At 49.1% G+C, this 16,424-nt stretch overlaps 1 protein-coding gene across 1 annotated transcript in view; it reads right to left on the reverse strand.

The window, feature by feature from the left end:
- LOC121580186 overlaps window positions 1-16,424 on the reverse strand; it is a 168,969-nt gene that overhangs the window by 140,414 nt on the left and 12,131 nt on the right. The window contains exon 2 of the mRNA XM_041895245.2: window positions 2,345-2,432. The gene's annotated coding sequence lies outside the window, so the exon portion shown is untranslated. The remainder of the gene's footprint in view (window positions 1-2,344; window positions 2,433-16,424) is intronic.

Below are 16,424 nucleotides of genomic sequence, written 5' to 3' on the forward strand. Positions count from 1 at the left end.
ATTAACACTGGAATGCTAGATGTGCAAGAGATTATGTGCAAATAGAGATACTGGGGTGCAAAAGAGCAAAATAAATAACAATATAGGGATGAGGTAGTTGGGTGGGCTAATTTCAGATGGGCTGTGTACAGGTGCAGTGATCGGTAAGGTGCTCTGACAACTGATGCTTAAAGTTATTGAGGGAGATAAGAGTCTCCAGCTTCAGAGATTTTTGCAATTCGTTCCAGTCATTGGCAGCAGAGAACTGGAAGGAATGGCGGCCAAAGGAGGTGTTGGCTTTGGGAATGACCAGTGAGATATACCTGCTGGAGCGCAGACTACGGGTGGGTGCTGCTATGGTGACCAATGAGCTAAGATAAGGCCTAGCAGTGCCTAGCAGTGATTTATAGATGGCCTGGAGCCAGTGGGTTTGACGACGAACATGTAGTGAGGACCAGCCAACAAGAGCGTACAGGTCACAGTGGTGGGTAGTGTATGGGGCTTTGGAGACAAAACGGATGGCACTGTGATAGACTACATCCAATTTGCTGAGTAGAGTGTTGGAGGCTATTTTGTAAATGACATCGCCGAAGTCAAGGATCGGTAGGATAGTCAGTTTTACGAGGGCATGTTTGGCAGCATGAGTGAAGGAGGCTTTGTTGCGAAATAGGAAGCCGATTCTAGATTTATCTTTGGATTGGAGATTCTTTATGTGAGTCTGGAAGTTGAGTTTACAGTCTAACCAGACACCTAGGTATTTGTAGTTGTCCACATACTCTAGGTCAGACCCGTCGAGAGTGGTGATTCTAGTCGGGTGGGCGGGTGCCAGCAGCGTTCGATTGAAAAGCATGCATTTAGTTTTACTAGTGTTTAAGAGCAGTTGGAGGCTACTGAAGGATTGTTGTATGGCATTGAAGCTCGTTTGGAGGTTTGTTAACACAGTGTTGACATCTGACTACCAAAATCTAATGTGGAACTCCCGTTTTTCTACCGATCGTTCAGCGCGCAGTTGACATCTGACTACCAAAATTTTCATGAGATTCTATAATGAACAGAAATTAACGCATCATGAAACAATTTCTAAGATTTTACTGAGTTACGGTTCATATAAAATCAGTCAATTTAAATGAATTCAATAGGCCCTAATCTATGGATTTCACATGACTGGGAATACAGATATGCATCTGTTGGTCACAGATACCTTAAAAAAGGTAGGAGCGTGGATCAGAAAACCAGTCAGTATCTGGTGTGACTACCATTTGCCTCATGCAGCGTGACACATCTCCTTTGCTTAGAGTTGATCAGGCTGTTGATTGTGGCCTGTGGAATGTTGTCCCACTCCTCTTCAGAGGCTGTGCGAAGTTGCTGGATATTGGCACGAACTGTAACACGCTGTCGTACACGTCGATCCAGAGCATCCCAAACATACTCAATGGGTGACATGTCTGGTGAGTATGCAGGCCGTGGAAGAATTGGGACATTTTCATCTTCCAGGAATTGTGTACAGATCCTTGCGACATGGGGCCGTGCATTATCATGCTGAAACATGAGGTGATGGCGGCAGATGAATGGCACGACAATGGGCCTCAGGATCTCGTCACGGTATCTCTGTGCATTCAAATTGCCATCGATAAAATGCAGTTGTGTTCATTGTCCGTAGCTTATGCATGCCCATGCCATAACACCACCGCCACCATTGTGCACTCTGTTCACAACGTTGACATCAGTATACCGCTTGCCCACACAACGCCATACACGTGGTCTGCGGTTGTGAGGCCGGTTGGACGCACTGCAAAATTCTCTAAAACAACGTTGGAGGTGGCTTATGGTAGAGAAATTAACATGCAATTATCTGGCAACAGCTCTGGTGGACATTCCTGCAGTCTGCATGCCAATTGCACGCTCCCTCAAAACTTGAGACATCTGTGGCAAAACTGCACATTTTTGAGTGGCCTTTTATTGTCCCAGCACAAGGTGCTCCTGTGTAATGATCATGCTGTTTAATCAACTTCTTGATATGCCACACCTGTCAGGTGGATGGATTATCTTGGCAAAGGAGAAATGATCACTAACAGGGATGTAAACACATTTGTGCACACAATTTGAGAGAAATGAGCTATTTGTGCATATGGAAAATTTCTGGGATCTTTTATTTCAGCTCATGAAACATGGGACCAACACTTTACATGTTGCGCTTATATTTTTGTTCAGTGTACATGTCAAATTGGTTTGCACTCGGTTCGCAAATTACGTCTGGCACTCTGTTCAGAGGTCCTAAGTACTCTCGGCAGGCAAACGCTATTGGTGTGTCCGAGCCATTACTTCCCTATTTCAGGACTGTGAAAAAGGTGATGGAAAAACTTACAGTTAGTTTGCCCTCTACAACAAAGCAGTAGTCAATGTTGTCGTTGTCTGCTCTTCCACGCCTTAGTGTCCGGTCCTCCACACAAAGTCTGCAAAACACAAGGAAATATTGTTGTGTGAGTACACATGTATAAAGTCACTTTTTAACATACAGTATATCCTACATACTGTACACACGAGAAAGCAAAGCATTTGACTGTAATTTCGCAATGATAGTGGTCCGGGGATATTTCTTATCTTTACAGTATTATTGGCATGAAAATACCCCCATATTATGTGTTTAAATACATGTATGTTGAATATAGCTGCAAGGACCCTTTGTTTCTTTGAGATAAACTGCTTTGTGCCTAGTACTTCCATAGGCTCTTGGACTCCCCAAGTTTCAAGGAGTTATGGTGCAGTGCAGTCAGTCAGTGTGCACATGTAACAGATTTAAGTTCAATCATCCATTTAGGGTTGGACACCTGATCTTTCGCTTGACCGGCTAGTCGTGTCTCCTGTCAGTGGGAGTGTGGTGGGCCTCCCAGCAGGCTAGCAACTCCAGCAGCTACCTGTTAACACTGGAGCTCTGAATGGCCTACGTTTACCAAGACCTGCATGGCTCAATGGGGACTGTGTGTGAGGTACATGGCGCTAGGGAGCTTGAAGACTGGAGATATAACAGACAGGGGGGAGGATGGATGTACAGACTGTAGCAGTTACATGGCTTCTTCGTTTCCTTTACTTCAAGACCACTAACAAGTAATAGAACTGGATAGAACTAGATTCCACCATACACCATTTATCTTCAATGTATAAACTCATTTCAGACCAGTGCTCATGAAAGGAGACGAGGAGAGGAGGCTTTTTAAAAATAAAATTGGGATGTAGCCTCTAGCCTGGGTTGTTCATTTCACCAACACAACAGTCACCCAAGGAAGATGAGGGGGGGTGGAAGGGGAGGCATTTCTCAGGTTTCCTCCAGCTACAAAGAAAACATTTTAGCCTGGTCTGTAATCCCTCTAGAAGCCTCCCCTAAGCTCCAGGGCCAGCAGTGGCCTTCCTCTCTGGCCGCTCAGCCGCCTGACCTGCCCGGGCCCCCGATTCCCCCCAGTCTTCCTCCAGGACGACCCCCCTGGGACCCTGGACCGGCCTTCCTGTTGACGTCAAAGTGAATTAGAGCGGGGCCGAAGCAGCAGAGGCTCCCCCTGGGGGGCTGGAGGGATAATCACCATGTTTCTCACAAACCACAGAGGAAGCAAGAAGCATTAGCATTCCTGCAGCAGTAGACCACATTTTTTACATTTACATTTTAGTCATTTAGCAGACACTCTTATCCAGAGCGACTTACAGTTAGTGAGTGCATACATTTTTTTTTTTTCATACACCACAGCAGACCACCACACCGGCCCCACAAAGGCCTGTCAGCCTGGCTGGCTGGGCCCCCAAACAGACATGGAGGGGAGAGAGTGGGCCTGCCTGACTTGGGAGAGGGGGAGGTGGGGTGTTAGATTTTTCTCACATTCAGTCACTGTCTCGGTCTCAGAGTCTCAAGAAGTCTGGCACGTCACCTCATGCGAGCAGGCCTAGCACACACACTCACACACATAGTCCCCCAGTCAAGGAATTCTTCATTAAAGCGAACAGTGTGAGGATGGGGCGCTGCTCTCGGGTTACGCTTTGACTTGATTAATGCTGAAGGAATTGGACAAGTTGTTGTATTTCCTGCGAGTGAGTTTTTATCGCGGCCGGTGTACAACATTTGTTCTCGAATAATGGGATGCACTCGACTGCTTCAAACTCGTTTGCGGCCCCACGTTACGAGACAATACAGCTCATTTGCTCCATTTTTATTTATCATTCACATTGTGGAGTACGTAGTTTGTTTTAGTTTCAGGCAAACATGTTCAGAGAAGATAGCATTATTATGCGTACTGAATGTTCACTAAATTTCCTATAACCATGCACAGACTCAGTACACAGTGGAATATTCCAGATGGACCTCTTTAAGATCCCTAAACTCTCCTCTTCGGAGGAGGAGGAAGGTCAAGGTGAGCAGGGAAGACCAAAGGACTCATTTCCCACAATCCCTTGCCAGCAATAGCCCCCCAGCTGTTCAAAGCCTGCCATAACAACAGCTGCTCCGAGGTTTAGTGCTTCATGTTACTATGACAACAGTGGACTGATTCATATGCACAGTCTCTCTGTTCTAATAATGAAAGTGACATTATGCCATAATTTAATTTCCATAAAACACAAGAAAAGTGAGCTAGGTTTTTCTGCACTAAGACACAATGCATGAAGAAGCTAATTCATTTTGGATAATGCCGAGTTCTGTAGCACATGCACCCAAACTCAAAAACCCAATGCATAAACTTGACCCCCCATGCTTGCAACAAACACCAAACAGAATGTATCTGTATCTATAGAATGAACTCAATATAAAATCCTTACAGTGGTATCTGCACATACACAATGGGACCTACATCTTCTGTCATGCCTTACAGCTGTACACCAGAAGATCACACAGATCACTGACAAACAGGATGTACAATTATAAAAGTTTCTTTCCTCTGGCCAAACAGGAAGTGAGGTCATTTGGCCATCTTTACTGAAGGGATTTCTATAGGGTGCTGACGCTACAAGAAATGCAGAATGGTACTTCCACATTTACAGTATAAAGCCTATGACTAACAATTCATCTCTATCCATTGTTTAAAAAATATATATATAATAATATGCCTCTACCACTCTTCGAAATGTAATATCACATTAACTATTTAGGTAATGATTATTTCAGGGAGGGAACATATTTTGCCCACAATCAATAGCAGTAATCAAGCATTTTGACATAAGAAGAACCCTTACAGTGCAAACTATTTCCTCTTTCACCATCACACAGTTTTCAGGTTCTTTTGAAATACAGACTATGTACTTAACATTTGGAACAGCATAGAATGCATTTGCATGTTTAGGAGTTATTCTAAGCTCAACATTTGGGACTAGGCCTACTATCAGGTCAGTATGGCTAAGACTGTTGTTTAAGGATAACGACAGTAGAATTCCAGGGAGTTAAGGAAGCTTTGGATGACAATGGTAGGTATTCCCATAGGGGTAACAGGACACTGCATGGTGTCACGAGGGGTTTACACCCAACGTTTAACGAGCAAGCAGCTGATATAGGCAGCTGTAGCAGACAAAGCACGGGACACACACAGACATAAACACACATAATACACACACACCGCACGACACCCTATCCACCCTTACATGCACACACAAATCAATACACACATGCATATACAAACACACACACACTGATCCATATACTATACATCCATACTTTACATCCAAAATTTCACTCACAAATGCAAGTGAACACCACACAACACATACTACATCATCAATTTAGTTCAACCTGAACAATACATAAAGATAAAGCAAGTTGAGTAAAAAAAAATCAAAGTCATCATAGCCATTGTCGTGTCAGTTCATTATTTCAAACATAGATTTTCCTCTCTGCTCCAGTTAGATCTGACAGAAGAAGAACGTTCCACTCCTCTTCTCATGAGCAAACAGGGGGAAAGCCAAACAGGAAAAGGAATTAACTGGCTATAAATATCCCTGAGCAAAGTGATGAGTCAGGTTGGATAAAAGAAAAGAAGGAAATAAAACAAAAAACTAAAATAATTCACCTCTTTCTCTCTATACCTCTTCTCCTCTTCATAAAGCCCTGAAAACACATCCAATCCATTTAAAACTGACATGCTGCTTCTGTACCGGCAATTGATTATTTGCATCATGGTTATGGTAGCAACGTTTGTAAATTATTCAGTGATTACAAATAGCTACTTCTATCTCTGTGATAGGCAGATATTTGTTTTTATTTAACCTTACTGTCAATTGTGAATACAGTAACGAAATAAATTGAATCAAACAAATCTTTAAACCTAACACTTTGGTAAGGATCACATAGTCACTAATTTGCAGTTTATACATAGGTATGTTTGCTAATTAGGCATTTACAGTGCTTTGCATAAGTATTCATCCCCCTTGGCGTTTTTCTTATTTTGTTGCATTACAACATGTAATTTAAATTGATTTTTATTTGGATTTCATGTAATGGACATACACAAAATAGTCAAAATTGGTGAAGTGAAATAAAAAACAATTACTTGTTTAAAGAAATTCTAAAAATTTAATAACGGAAAGGTGGTGCCTGCATATGTTTTCACCACCTTTGCTATGAAGCCCCTAAATAAGATCTGGCGCAACCAATTACCTTCAGAAGTCACATAATTAGTTAAATAAATTGAAAGAATATGGCACCACAACAAACCTGCCAAGAGAGGGCCGCCCACCAAACTCACAGACCAGGCAAGGAGGGCTGTCACGATCGTCGACAGATGAAGCGGACCAAGGCGCAGCGTGATAAGCGTACATGCTTTATTGTACTTAACACACGATCAAAACAATAAACAAACGATACATGAAATCCTAGGTTACAACACAAAACCTTACGGAACAAGATCCCACAATAAACTAGTGAAAACATGTTGCCTAAGTATGGACCCCAATCAGAGACAACGAGCTACAGCTGCCTCTGATTGGGAACCACCCTGGCCAACATAGATCTAAACGATCTAGAACAAAACATAGAAAACTATAACATAGAAAATCCACACCCTGGCTCAACATTTAATAGTCCCCAGAGCCAGGGCGTGACAGTACCCCCCAAAAGGCGCGGACTGGGCATTCCGCCTCGGAGGCGGATCCGGCTCCGGGCGTGACCACCACTCTCTCTCTACCCCCCCGTTGCGCCCCTGGTCTGGTCTGGCCCCGCTGGCCGGAGCTGGACTGGACACCGGTGGAGCGGATTGCTCTGGCTCCGGTGTGGAGCAGCTGGACTGGACACCGGTGGAACAGGCACGGACCGTGCCGGACTGACGACGCTCACCACTGGCTTGGTGCGGGGAGCAGGAACGGGCCGGACCGGGCTGACGACGCGCACCACTGGCTTGGTGCGGGGAGCAGGAACGGGCCGGACCGGGCTGACGACGCGCACCACTGGCTTGGTGCGGGGAGAAGGAACGGGCCGGACCGGGCTGACGACGCGCACAATTGGCTTGGTGCGGGGAGCAGGAACAGGCCGGACCGGGCTGGCGACGCGTGCGGGGAGCAGGAACAGGCCGGACCGGGCTGGCGACGCGCACCACTGGCTTGGTGCGAGGGGCGGGAACAGGCCGGACCGGGCTGACGACGCGCACCACTGGCTTGGTGCGAGGGGCGGGAACAGGCCGGACCGGGCTGACGACGCGCACCACAGGCTTGGTGCGAGGGACAGGAACAGGCCGGACCGGGCTGACGACGTGCACCATTGGCTTGGTGCGGGGAGCAGGAACAGGCCGGACCGGGCTGGCGAAGCGCACCACTGGCTTGGTGCGAGGGGCGGGAACAGGCCGGACCGGGCTGACGACGCGCACCACAGGCTTGGTGCGGGGAGCAGGAACAGGCCGGACCGGGCTGGCGACGCGCACCACATGCTTGGTGCGGGGAGCAGGAACAGGCCGGACCGGGCTGGCGACGCGCACCACAGGCTTGGTGCGGGGAGCAGGAACAGGCCGGACCGGGCTGGCGACGCACACCACAGGCTTGGTGCGGGAAGCAGGAACAGGCCGGACCGGGCTGGCGACGCGCACCACAGGCTTGGTGCGGGGAGCAGGAACAGGCCGGACCGGGCTGGCGACGTGCACCACAGGCTTGGTGCGAGGGACAGGAACAGGCCGGACCGGGCTGGCGACGCGCAACACAGTCTTGGTGCGGGGAGCAGGAACAGGCCGGACCGGGCTGGCGACGCGCACCACAGGCTTGGTGCGGGGAGCAGGAACAGGCCGGACCGGGCTGGCGACGCGCACCACTGGCTTGGTGCGGGGAGCAGGAACGGGCCGGACCGGGCTGACGACGCGCACCACTGGCTTGGTGTGGGGAGCAGGAACGGGCCGGACCGGGCTGATACGCGCACCACTGGCTTGGTGCGGGGAGCAGGAACGGGCCGGACCGGGCTGACGACGCGCACCACTGGCTTGGTGCGGGGAGCAGGAACGGGCCGGACCGGGCTGACGACGCGCACAATTGGCCTGGTGCGGGGAGCAGGAACAGGCCGGACCGGGCTGGCGACGCGTGCGGGGAGCAGGAACAGGCCGGACCGGGCTGGCGACGCGCACCACTGGCTTGGTGCGAGGGCGGAACAGGCCGGACCGGGCTGACGACGCACACCACTGGCTTGGTGCGAGGGGCGGGAACAGGCCGGACCGGGCTGACGACGCGCACCACAGGCTTGGTGCGAGGGACAGGAACAGGCCGGACCGGGCTGACGACACGCACCATTGGCTTGGTGCGGGGAGCAGGAACAGGCCGGACCGGGCTGGCGACGTGCACCACAGGCTTGGTGCGAGGGACAGGAACAGGCCGGACCGGGCTGGCGACGCGCAACACAGTCTTGGTGCGGGGAGCAGGAACAGGCCGGACCGGGCTGGGGACGCGCACCACAGGCTTGGTGCGGGGAGCAGGAACAGGCCGGACCGGCTGGCGACGCGCAACACAGTCTTGGTGCGGGGAGCAGGAACAGGCCGGGCTGGACTCTGGAGACGGACTGGAGGTCTGGAGCGGAGAGCTGACACAACCCGTCCTGGCTGAATGCCTATTTCCACACAATCTGTGTGAGGCATCAGCACAGGACGTACAGGGCTGTGCACTCGTACTGGCACTACAGCACGTGGCACTGGCGCAGGATATCCGGGACTGAGGAGGGGTACTGGAGGCCACAAGCGTTGAGCCGGCACACTCCGTCCTGGCTGCATGCCCACCTTAGCACGACACGTGCGTGGTGCTAGCACAGGACGTACAGGACTGTGCCGGAACACTCGCGGCACAGTACGTGGCTCCGCATAACACGGAACCTGCCCAGTCTCACGCTGCCTAGCCTGAGTACGGGGAATTGGCTCTGCTCTACCTCTAGGCTCCGCCAACCACCCTTCCAGCCCCCCAAACCTGGTGGCCTCCTCTCCTAGTCCGCTGATTCGCCCTGTAGCTGCCTCCAGCAGCCCCGTCGTCCACGCCGTGTGCCCCCCAAAAAAAATTACTTGGGGTTGCCTCTCGCGTGTCCGTCGTCGGCACGGTTGGCGCCGTTTCTCCTCTCCTGCCTGGGCATTTATTTTTGCCCATGGCCCTCTGCCCGCGAATATGTCCTCCCATGACCACCATTCGCCCACCTGGGACATCGCCAACTTCTCCTCCTGGGCACGCTGCTTGGTCCTCTGGTGGTGGGATCTTCTGTCACGATCGTCGACAGATGAAGCGGACCAAGGCGCAGCGTGATAAGCGTACATGCTTTATTGTACTTAACACACGATCAAAACAATAAACAAACGATACGTGAAGTCCTAGGTTACAACACAAAACCTTACGGAACAAGATCCCACAATAAACTAATGAAAACAGACTGCCTAAGTATGGTCCCCAATCAGAGACAACGAGCTACAAATCAGAGACAACGAGCTACAGCTGCCTCTGATTGGTAACCACCCTGGCCAACATAGATCTAAACGATCTAGAACAAAACATAGAAAACTATAACATAGAAAATCCACACCCTGGCTCAACATTTAATAGTCCCCAGAGCCAGGGCGTGACAAGGGCATTAATCAGAGAGGCAACAAAGCGACCAAAGATAACCCTGAAGGAGCTAAAAAGCTCCAAAGCGGAGATTGGAGTATCTGTCCATAGGACCACTTTAAGCTGTACACTCCACAGAGCTGGGCTTTACCGAAGAGTGGCCAGAAAAAAAGCCATTGCTTAAATGTGGGAGACTCCCCAAACATATGTAAGAAGGTACTCTGGTCAGATGAGACTAAAATTGAGCTTTTTGGCCATCAAGGAAAATGTCTGGCGCAAACCCAACACCTCTCATCACCCCGAGAACACCATCCCCACAGTGAAGCATGGTGGTGGCAGCATCATGCTGTGGGGATGTTTTTCATCGGCAGAGACTGGGAAACTGGTCAGAATGTAAGGAATGATGGATGGCGCTAACTACAGGGAAATTCAGTCTTTCAGAGATTTGAGACTGGGACGAGGTTCACCTTCCAGCAGGACAATGACCCTAAGCATACTGCTAAAGCAACACTTGAGTGGTTTAAGGGGAAACATTTAAATGTCTTGGAATGGACTAGTCAAAGCCATTTGAGAATCTGTGTGACTTAAAGATTGCTGTACACCTACACCAACGGAACCCATCCAACTTGAAGGAGCTGGAGCAGTTTTGCCTTGAAGAATGGGCCAAAATCCCAGTGGCTAGATGTGCCAAGCTTATAGAGACATACCCCAAGAGACTTGCAGCTGTAATTGCTGCAAAAGGTGGCTCTGCAAAGTATTGACTTTGGGAGGGGGGTGAGGTGAATAGTTATGCACGTTCAAGTGTTCTGTTTTTTTGTCTTATTTCTTGTCTGTTTCACACAAACAAATATTTTTTTCTATCTTCAAAGCATGTTATGTAAATCAAATGATACAAACCCCCAAAAAATCTATTTTAATTCCAGGTTGTAAGGCAACAAAATAGGAAAAATGCTAATGAATTGCTAATAATACCTAATAAATGATGTATTAATATAAAATTAGCATCCATAATGTGATCCCTACTAAAGCGTTAGCAAATTGCTATCCTTATTTTCAATGGTGGGAGATGTAGAGGGTAAAGCAAAAGGAAGTACAGGGATGGAACATTTGAAAGTAACATTGAAGAGATACGAATTTTGGGGTGTGGTCACTGGTTAGTGAGTATGTCCTAATGCACTGCAACTCTAAATGACTTCCATCTTACATTCTATATTTTCCAAATGCATTGATTCTAGAAAATTATCTGTGTTATATTACATATGATTAGCACTACAACATTACTTACAGCATCCTGACTGGTTGCATCACCGCCTGGTATGGCAACTGCTTGGCCTCCGACCGCAAGGCACTACAGAGGGTAGTGCGTACGGCCCAGTACATCACTGGGGCCAAGCTTCCTGCCATCCAGGACCTCTATACCAGGCGGTGTCAGAGGAAGGCCCTCAAAATTGTCAAAGACTCCAGCCACCCTAGTCATAGACTGTTCTCTCTGCTACCGCACGGCAAGCGGTACCGGAGTGCCAAGTCTAGGTCCAAAAGACTTCTCAACAGCTTCTACCCCCAAGCCATAAGACTCCTGAACAGCTAATCATGGCTACCCGGACTATTTGCACTGCCCCCCACCCCATCCTTTTTACGCTGCTGCTACTCTGTTAATTATTTATGCATAGTCACTTTAACTCTACCCACATGTACATATTACCTCAACTACCTCAACTAGCCGGTGCCCCCGCACATTGACTCTGCAACGGTACCCCCCTGTATATATAGCCTCCCTACTGTCACTTTATTTTACTTCTGCTCTTTTTTCTCTCAACACTTTTTTTGTTGTTGTTTTATTTTTACTTTTTTTGTAAAAAATAAATGCACTGTTGGTTAAGGGCTGTAAGTAAGCATTTCACTGTAATGTCTGCACCTGTTGTATTCGGCGCATGTGACCAATACAATTTGATTTGATTTGATTTGATTACTCAAACTAGTGTTTAGCAATGTTGTCTGCACCAGCGATAACTAAGGCCCTTTGGCCAGTAAGACCAAACTCAACCCAGCAGTCCCCAATGATACATTTTACAATCTGCGTTTAAAATGCTACACGATATGACATGTCGTAACACATCCATGCAGTTTATGCTATTCCATCACTCCCTCCCCAATCTAATAAAACTGAAGGAGCTCTCTAGCTACCGCACATAACTTGTATGACCTGAACCATGCTCCGCAGGCCCCCATGGGTCTAGTGGGGCCGACCAATTATGAATTATATGCTCTTTTGCTTACACCAGGCCCCAGTCCTCCAGCCTCAGCTCTATAGAAGTAGCTCCAGCCTCAGCTCTATAGACGTAGCTCCAGCCTCAGCTCTATAGACGTAGCGCCAGCCTCAGCTCTATAGAAGTAGCTCCAGCCTCAGATCTATAGAAGTAGCTCCAGCCTCAGCTCTATAGACGTAGCTCCAGCCTCAGCTCTATAGACGTAGCTCCAGCCTCAGCTCTATAGACGTAGCTCCAGCCTCAGCTCTATAGACATAGCTCCAGCCTCAGCTCTATAGCGCTACAGTCCCATGTAGCTCAGTTGGTAGAGCATGGCGTTTGCAACGCCAGGGTTGTGGGTTCGTTTCCCACGGGAGGCCAGTATAAAAAAATAAATTAAAAAAAGACATGTATGCACTCACTAACTGTAAGTCGCTCTGGATAAGAGCGTCTGCTAAATGACTAAAATGTCAAATGTATAGACGTAGCTCCAGCCTCAGCTCTATAGAAGTAGCTCCAGCCTCAGCTCTATAGACGTAGCTCCAGCCTCAGCTCTATAGACGTAGCTCCAGCCTCAGCTCTATAGACGTAGCTCCAGCCTCAGCTCTATAGACGTAGCTCCAACCTCAGCTCTATAGATGTAGCTCCAGTCTCAGCTCTATAGACGTAGCTCCAACCTCAGCTCTATAGAAGTAGCTCAATAGACGTAGCTCCAGCCTCAGCTCTATAGATGTAGCTCCAGCCTCAGCTCTATAGACGTAGCTCCAGCCTCAGCTCCATAGACGTAGCTCCATAGATGTAGCTCCAGCCTCATCTCCATATACGTAGCTCCAACCTCAGCTCTATAGACGTAGCTCCAACCTCCGCTCTATAGACGTAGCTCCAACCTCAGCTCTATAGATGTAGCTCCAGCCTCAGCTCTATAGACGTAGCTCCAATCTCAGCTCTATAGACGTAGCTCCAACATCAGCTCTATAGACGTAGCTCCAGCCTCAGCTCTATAGACGTAGCTCCAGCCTCAGCTCTATAGACGTAGCTCCAACCTCAGCTCTATAGACGTAGCTCCAGCCTCAGCTCTATAGACGTAGCTCCAGGCTCAGCTCTATAGACGTAGCGCCAGCCTCAGCTCTATAGACGTAGCTCCAGCCTCAGCTCTATAGACGTAGCTCCAGCCTCAGCTCCATAGACGTAGCTCCATAGACGTAGCTCCAGCCTCATCTCCATATACGTAGCTCCAACCTCAGCTCTATAGACGTAGCTCCAACCTCAGCTCTATAGACGTAGCTCCAAGCTCAGCTCTATAGATGTAGCTCCAACCTCAGCTCTATAGACGTAACTCCAGCCTCAGCTATATAGACGTAGCTCCAGCCTCAGCTCTATAGACGTAGCTCCAGCCTCAGCTCTATAGACGTAGCTCCAGCCTCAGCTCTATAGACGTAGCTCCAACCTCAGCTCTATAGATGTAGCTCCAACCTCAGCTCTATAGATGTAGCTCCAGCCTCAGCTCTATAGACGTAGCTCCAGCCTCAGCTCTATAGACGTAGCTCCAGCCTCAGCTCTATAGACATAGCTCCAGCCTCAGCTCTATAGACGTCTCTCCAGCCTCAGCTCTATAGACGTAGCTCCAGCCTCAGCTCTATAGACGTAGCTCCAGCCTCAGCTCCATAGACGTAGCTCCATAGACGTAGCTCCAGCCTCATCTCCATATACGTAGCTCCAACCTCAGCTCTATAGACATAGCTCCAACCTCAGCTCTATAGACGTAGCTCCAACCTCAGCTCTATAGATGTAGCTCCAACCTCAGCTCTATAGACGTAGCTCCAGCCTCAGCTCTATAGACGTAGCTCCAGCCTCAGCTCTATAGACGTAGCTCCAGCCTCAGCTCTATAGACGTAGCTCCAACCTCAGCTCTATAGATGTAGCTCCAACCTCAGCTCTATAGATGTAGCTCCAACCTCAGCTCTATAGACTTAGCTCCAGCCTCAGCTCTATAGACGTAACTCCAGCCTCAGCTCTATAGACGTAGCTCCAGCCTCAGCTTTATAGACATAGCTCCAGCCTCAGCTCTATAGACGTCTCTCCAGCCTCAGCTCTATAGACGTAGCTCCAGCCTCAGCTCTATAGACGTAGCTCCAGCCTCAGCTCCATAGACGTAGCTCCACAGACGTAGCTCAGCCTCATCTCCATATACGTAGCTCCAACCTCAGCTCTATAGACGTAGCTCCAACCTCAGCTCTATAGACGTAGCTCCAACCTCAGCTCTATAGATGTAGCTCCAACCTCAGCTCTATAGACGTAGCTCCAGCCTCAGCTCTATAGACGTAGCTCCAGCCTCAGCTCTATAGACGTAGCTCCAACCTTAGCTTTATAGACGTAGCTCCAACCTCAGCTCTATAGACGTAGCTCCAACCTCAGCTCTATAGATGTAGCTCCAACCTCAGCTCTATAGACGTAGCTCCATAGACGTAACTCCGGCCTCATCTCCATATACGTAGCTCCAACCTCAGCTCTATAGACGTAGCTCCAACCTCAGCTCTATAGACGTAGCTCCAACCTCAGCTCTATAGATGTAGCTCCAACCTCAGCTCTATAGACGTAGCTCCAGCCTCAGCTCTATAGACGTAGCTCCAGCCTCAGCTCTATAGACGTAGCTCCAGCCTCAGCTCTATAGACGTAGCTCCAACCTCAGCTCTATAGACGTAGCTCCAACCTCAGCTCTATAGATGTAGCTCCAACCTCATCTCTATAGACGTAGCTCCAGCCTCAGCTCTATAGACGTAGCTCCAGCCTCAGCTCTATAGACATAGCTCCAGCCTCAGCTCTATAGACGTCTCTCCAGCCTCAGCTCTATAGACGTAGCTCCAGCCTCAGCTCTATAGACGTAGCTCCAGCCTCAGCTCCATAGACGTAGCTCCATAGACGTAGCTCCAGCCTCATCTCCATATACGTAGCTCCAACCTCAGCTCTATAGACGTAGCTCCAACCTCAGCTCTATAGATGTAGCTCCAACCTCAGCTCTATAGATGTAGCTCCAACCTCAGCTCTATAGACGTAGCTCCAGCCTCAGCTCTATAGACGTAGCTCCAGCCTCAGCTCTATAGACGTAGCTCCAGCCTCAGCTCTATAGACGTAGCTCCAACCTCAGCTCTATAGATGTAGCTCCAACCTCAGCTCTATAGATGTAGCTCCAACCTCAGCTCTATAGACTTAGCTCCAGCCTCAGCTCTATAGACGTAGCTCCAGCCTCAGCTCTATAGACGTAGCTCCAGCCTCAGCTTTATAGACGTAGCTCCAACCTCAGCTCTATAGACGTAGCTCCAACCTCAGCTCTATAGATGTAGCTCCAACCTCAGCTCTATAGACGTAGCTCCAGCCTCAGCTCCATAGACGTAGCTCCATAGACGTAGCTCCAGCCTCATCTCCATATACGTAGCTCCAACCTCAGCTCTATAGACGTAGCTCCAACCTCAGCTCTATAGACGTAGCTCCAACCTCAGCTCTATAGATGTAGCTCCAACCTCAGCTCTATAGACGTAGCTCCAGCCTCAGCTCTATAGACGTAGCTCCAGCCTCAGCTCTATAGACGTAGCTCCAGCCTCAGCTCTATAGACGTAGCTCCAACCTCAGCTCTATAGACGTAGCTCCAACCTCAGCTCTATAGATGTAGCTCCAACCTCATCTCTATAGACGTAGCTCCAGCCTCAGCTCTATAGACGTAGCTCCAGCCTCAGCTCTATAGACATAGCTCCAGCCTCAGCTCTATAGACGTCTCTCCAGCCTCAGCTCTATAGACGTAGCTCCAGCCTCAGCTCTATAGACGTAGCTCCAGCCTCAGCTCCATAGACGTAGCTCCACAGACGTAGCTCCAGCCTCATCTCCATATACGTAGCTCCAACCTCAGCTCTATAGACGTAGCTCCAACCTCAGCTCTATAGATGTAGCTCCAACCTCAGCTCTATAGATGTAGCTCCAACCTCAGCTCTATAGACGTAGCTCCAGCCTCAGCTCTATAGACGTAGCTCCAGCCTCAGCTCTATAGACGTAGCTCCAGCCTCAGCTCTATAGACGTAGCTCCAACCTCAGCTCTATAGATGTAGCTCCAACCTCAGCTCTATAGATGTAGCTCCAACCTCAGCTCTATAGACTTAGCTCCAGCCTCAGCTCTATAGACGTAGCTCCAGC

Source organism: Coregonus clupeaformis, chromosome 13, assembly GCF_020615455.1.
Source record: "Coregonus clupeaformis isolate EN_2021a chromosome 13, ASM2061545v1, whole genome shotgun sequence".
In the NCBI taxonomy this organism is placed as follows: domain Eukaryota; kingdom Metazoa; phylum Chordata; class Actinopteri; order Salmoniformes; family Salmonidae; genus Coregonus; species Coregonus clupeaformis.